Here is a 6,179-nt window from a genome sequence, read left to right as displayed (position 1 = left end):
CCATTGGAATTGTATTATATTTATGAATATATTTGAGGAATAATTTTAAATGTTTTAAATGCCAAGTTTTCTTATCCAAGAACATGGTATATCTCTATTTAAGCCTTGGCAATTTTATAGTTGTCTTCACATAGATTTGACATACTTATTAAGTTTATGTTTTTGTTATTCTGGGAATTACAATTTTTTCCACTTTGTTTTCTTTAAAAGAGTTTCAAAGCCCCCCTTTTGGACCACAGAAAATCTTAACATCTTATAACGTAACTATGCAAATAGCTCTATGATTCTAATTTCTCTTTTATTTTATTTATTTATTTATTTATTTATTTATTTATTTATTTATTTTTGACGGAGTCTCACTCTGTCGCCCAGGCTCCAGTGCAGTGGCGCGATCTTGGCTCACTGCAAGCTCTGCCTCCCAGGTTCACCCCATTCTCCTGCCTCAGCCTCCCGAGTAGCTGGGACTACAGGCGCCCGCCACCATGCCCGGCTAATTTTTTTGTATTTTTTAGTAGAGACGGGGTTTCACCATGTTAGCCAGGATGGTCTCGATCGCCTAGCCTGGTGATCTGCCCACCTCGGCCTCCCAAAGTGCCGGGATTACAAGTGTGAGCCACCACGCCTGGCCCTAATTTCTCTTTTAATCATTGAACTACATTCTTCCTATGTTTATCCAGCTTTCTGTACCAAATTAAATCTCATACTTTGTAGTGTAAATTTGAGTTTGAAAGTTAAAGAATGTTTTCCAGGGGACTAAAACAGGAAAAAAACTGTCAACAGAATTGAATAAATTGGAAGATGGGAGGCCGCCGCGCTAGTACTACAGTGCCCCCTAGTGGACACAAGGAAGCATGGGCATGTTTATACCAAGAATGACCCCAGTCTCTTTCTTCCACAGGCAATTAGAATCTGGAGGTGCCTCAGTGGTCAACTAGGTCAACACCTCTGGCTTCCAAAAAGGGAAACTTAGAAACAAAATGAAGAAATGACTGGCCCAAGTTCACAATGTCAACCCAAGGCTAAAATCCAAGATTCCTAACTCTCATTTTTCTTCCTTTTTGCTACCCTTGATTTCTTTTTTCTTCCTTCTTTTTCAAAATATATTGTGCTCTTATTATAAAGCAAGATTCTAGGAATACAGATATAAATAAGATTTAGTCGTTGCCTTCAAATCTAGTTTTACTTCAAGCCTAATTTTTTTAGCCATTTTCAGGGAATGAATTTGTTGGGAAATGACCAAACAACTATGCAGGGGAAGGTTCTCAATCATCCACAAATTGACTCACAATATGACTAATTAATTATGAGTTTTAACTGGAAAGTACAATCATAAATGTGAAAATTGCCCTTGATCAGATTCAGACCATTTCATAAGGAGGTAAGGCATACTTTCAAATGGCCTGTATTAACCTTTATCTTATTTCTCCTTTGCAGATTCAAAACTGTGAGCTATCTTGCAAAAAATACAAGAAGATATGGAAAGTTTTCATGAGTGCCTACCACCTAATCCCAAACACTGTCATTCATATGCGCGTCATTGAGCAAATCTTTATTGAGGATCTATATGCCAGGTATGTGCTAAGCGCTGGGCTTAGTGTGGCAAAGAGAACAGATATGACCTTGAGGTTTCTGCTCTTACAAAGCTTGCAGTCTCCTATTTGTGTGTGTGTAATTCTCTAAAGCTCAGGAAAGCTGTTTACCTCATTTTGCTTTGGCATCATATTTTTAGGCTATAGAAATCAGAGAGTATGCAAACATTTTCTAAAATTACTCTGCCCCACAAAAAGGGAAACACAAATGACAATTTGGGGCCAGATAGAACTGGATTTGAATTCCAAGCCTGCCCTTTACAAGCTATTAAACAAACGAATTCTCTGAGCCCCTGTTGCTTTCATGAACTGGAAATAATACGTATCCCTTGTAAGGGATCATATCCTTATTAATACCTAAATAGAGACATTACTTTTTGAGTCAAAAATATGAATTCTATGGTCCATCTCCTAAAATGCAGAAAAATTATCAAAAGAGAAGCATTATTAATATTGTTCACTTAGTTTCATCAAGAATGTTACTTTCCAGCATTAATACAGACAGATATTCTTTGCCATTGACTTTTTCCTTTTTTAAAATGAGGTGAGATGCTCTAACAATGGATGCCACTACAACAGAGTTTCTGTAAGGCTGTTAGTTTCTTTTTCCATGGATAGTTTCCATGGCCTTGCTCCACATAAACTAAGCCCTATTATTTCAATTATGATGACTAAATCTAGTATGACCATTATTTGTCTGTATAAGGGATCTTGTAGTAATCTGTGTATAAACTTATCACTCCATCTATTTAATGATTTGACTAAGTCAAGGATCATATTTTATTTCCCTCTGTTCTTCCCTCCCAGTGGTACCTCACACAGAATTAGAGCACACTAAATGTGTGCTGAGTAAAAAGACTATCTTTCTATGTGCTTTTTGACATGTAAGCTGAGAGAGAAAATTTGGCATATGTTGTAGGTAAACTTACTTTGTTTTACCTGGGAATAGCAAGTATCAAACAGATCCTACTCCTGTTACAATCCTGCTAGAGGAAAAAAAGTAGTTAAATTCCCCAATCTCTACTCAAACCAAAACAAAACTTCAAAAATATTGAGACACAGAGAGAAGGAATAGGATGGGGTCAGGGAGGACTGGTGTTTGTGCATGGTGTGCATGCAGCAGGCTAACGTCCTTTCCCTGTTGTAATAGCTCCGCATGTAAGTGCCACACAACACCAGGTCTATGAAAAGCCCACGGTTTAAAGGTCAAACAAGTTTGGGAAAGCTTGCCCAGCATTTTCCTCTCTTGCAAGTTGGCGGTGCATACTGGTAAATTAAAGCCTATAAAAACTGCTTAACGTTGTTTTACCTTGCAGTCCCCAAATTCATTTGACCAACGTTTCACCTATAAACATCCCGCAGATCTAGTAGATTCTGTGGAAGGCACAGACTTCAGGGAACGGCTCCACTGTGTTGAAAGGACTTCTTTCTCTTGTTCATTCACACACAAAAAGCTGCCATTTTATTTCCAAATCCTACAGGTCTGGGAATGTGTGCATTTCCAGCAATGTTTTAACTATAGAAAAGTGATACCACTTCCTGACAATTTAGCGGTCCCAGAAAGTTTATACAATTGAATTTTAGGTATGTAAGAAGTCAGTTCGAATCCAGGAAATGGCTTCCCAGCAATGCCTGGAATGTCCTCATAAAAACTGAGACACGGATATCCAAGTCCTGTTTTGGATCTTGGAGGGACAGAGAGAAAGAAGAGAAAAACATAAAATTATAGTCCCAAATCTCAAGATGTTTCTTCCAGTTTTCTACAAATAAATATCCACTTTCTCTGAACTCCATCTTGGGGCTTTATTTTTGCATGTTTCTAATTCTCCTCTCTAGATGGCAGCACAGATGAAAAAATGCCAGAAACAGCAGGCCGGATTTAGCAGCAGCAAACTGCCATCAACAGCCCTCCCCCAACTTACCCTTCGTTTTGTTTTGTTTTGTTTTTTAAGAAACAGAATCTAAGACACGATGGCTGACACTTTTTCCCAAATAGATTTAATCAGTTACATGAGAATACAAAGAATGACTAACGACACACTGATATTAGTGAACAAGGGAACTGACTCTTAACAGCGTCTCTTACATGTTACTTGTGTTTTCTGTATCTTAAAGATAATGTAGGCATTGTTCCTAAGTCATGCAGAAGGGTCGTGTAAGCATGGTCTTTTGCATCATTACCCTGCACATCTGATACAGCCAAACTCCACACCACCTGGTTTGCTATAAGTGTTGGATTCATTTAAGATCCGTAACAATGCTATTTACTGACCTTCTTGTCAACTGATGCTGTGACGCTGCTGTAAAATGATCCCTATGTCACCAGATGCTGCCCTGAAACTTAGGAAGTCAGCATGAAGGTAACACTTCATTAGAAGTATGCAATTTATGGGAGAATTAATAATGCAAGAGAAAAGGAGTAGAACAGACATAAAGAGAAGACCTTTGAGGTTTACATCAAACCCCATCAAAAGATCTTTTTAAAAAAAAAAACCTTACCCTTCAGGAGTTCATTGAATCTCATCATTAATAAGATGGGGTCTACCAGCAAGATGTTCTTAACAAAATCTGCTGACAGGGAAAACATAAGAAAGCTGGCCCCTTATGTATGACATTTCAAGGGCTCAAGAGTGTTCTAAAGAACACTAAATTGTTCATGTGTAGTGAACTGGACAGAAGCTAAAAGGTGACCTGTGTCTTTTAAGCAGCAACAGCAAAAGATCGCCATGGGACTGGGTGCGGTGGCTCACCCCTTTAATCCCAGCACTTTGGAAGGCCAAGGTGGGTGGATCATTTGAGGTGAGGAGTTCAAGACCAGCTTAGCCAACATGGTGAAACCCTGTCTCTACTAAAAATACAAAAAATTAGCGAGACGTGGTGGTGTGCTCCTGTAATCCTAGCTACTCGGGGAGGCTGAGGCACAAGAATCAATTGAACCCTGGAGGCCGAGGTTGCAGTGAGCCAAGATGGCACCACTGAACTTCAGGAAAAAAAAAAAAAAAAAAAGAAAGAAATCACCATGGGAATAAAAACAAATATAGTACATAAATAAACCAACCCGAGGCCAAAACAAAAAACTAGGTGAATCTTTCATATTTAAGAAAAAAATCAATATTTGATGTGTCAGAGAACTTTTAAATTCTGTCTCTATCCTTTTTTTTTTTTTTCTTTTTTGAGATGGAATCTTGCTCTGTCACCCAGGCTGGAGTGCAATGGTGTGATCTTGGCTCACTGCAACCTCCACCTCCTGGGTTCAAGCAATTCTCTTGCCTCAGCCTCCTGAGAAGCTGGGATTACAGGCACGTACTACCACACCCGGCTAATTTTTGTATTTTTAGTAGAGACGGGGTTTCACCATGTTGGTCAGACTGGTCTCAAACTCCTGACCTCATGATCTGCCCGCCTTGGCTTCCCAAAGTGCTGAGATTACAGGCGTGAGCCACTGCACCTGGCTCCTTTTTTTTTTTTTTTTTTTTTTAATGAAAGCAGTTTTTCCACAAGATTACTCTAAACACCACATCTTTCCTTAAATGAACACCTTTGATAATTAGTGTGGGTTGAAATTAGTTAATACTATAATGGGTCAGGCTATCTGCCTTTGCCAACACAACTCCTAGTGCTCTAAGGATACTGATTACTTTTTCCTGGACTCTAAGTTTAGAGACAAAATCAAGCCCTAAAATGAACAGGCGGAGAGGTACTGAGACAGTATGGCATATGAGAGAGTGAAGGAGCTGGGACAGGCCTGCATTCATCTCAAAGACTACACCAGTCCAGTGCTGCAGACCAGCAACCCTCAGCTCTGAACCTATCCCTGGAATCAATACTCAGCCCACTCCTTCCAGAGACTCAGGAGCCTTGGAAGTATGACACACCCAGGACAAAGCTGAAGGCTAAGAGACCTAAATGTTCTTCCATTCCCACTAATTCTGCATCTGTGCAGCCTACTAAACCCACCATCCCTCAGACCCTCAGTATCCTTAATGTGTATCCAAGAGGGGAGGTTCTTTCAATGAGTTATCCTCTTAATGAACTCTCATCCTCATACTTGACTCGGTTTCCCATTCCGCCCTGTGATATTGTGACAAGAAATAAATATTTAGGGCCGAGCACAGTGGCTCATGCCCGTAATTCCAGCACTTTGGGAGGCCAAGGCAGGTAGATCACAAGGTCAGGAGTTCAAGACCAGCCTGGCCAACATGGCGAAACCCTGTCTCTACTAAAAATACAAAAATTAGCTGGGCGTGGTGCCAGGAGCCTGTAATCCCAGCTACTCCAGAGGCTGAGGTAGGAGAATCACTTGAACCCAGGGGCGGAGGTTGCAGTGAGCTGAGATTGCGCCACTGCATTCCAGCCTGGGTAACAGAGTGACTCAAAAAAAAAAAAGGAAAAGAAATATATTTTTGGTCTCTTCCCCTGGTTCCTGGCACACAGCTCTTAAAACCCTTGGACTCCCCAGAGTGATAAGAGTGTCTTTGGTATGCTAATAAGACATTGGTGGCTGGGGAGCCCTAGATAGCTTCAAGAGGGGGGCTGGTCACCAGAAAGACCAAGGCATGATTAGAGGGATGGGACTTTCAGCCTTACCCT

Source organism: Macaca nemestrina, chromosome 11 (genome assembly GCF_043159975.1).
Source record: "Macaca nemestrina isolate mMacNem1 chromosome 11, mMacNem.hap1, whole genome shotgun sequence".
Lineage (NCBI taxonomy): Eukaryota > Metazoa > Chordata > Mammalia > Primates > Cercopithecidae > Macaca > Macaca nemestrina.
The sequence above is the reverse complement of the archived record's forward strand: the minus strand, read 5'-3'. Positions refer to the sequence as shown.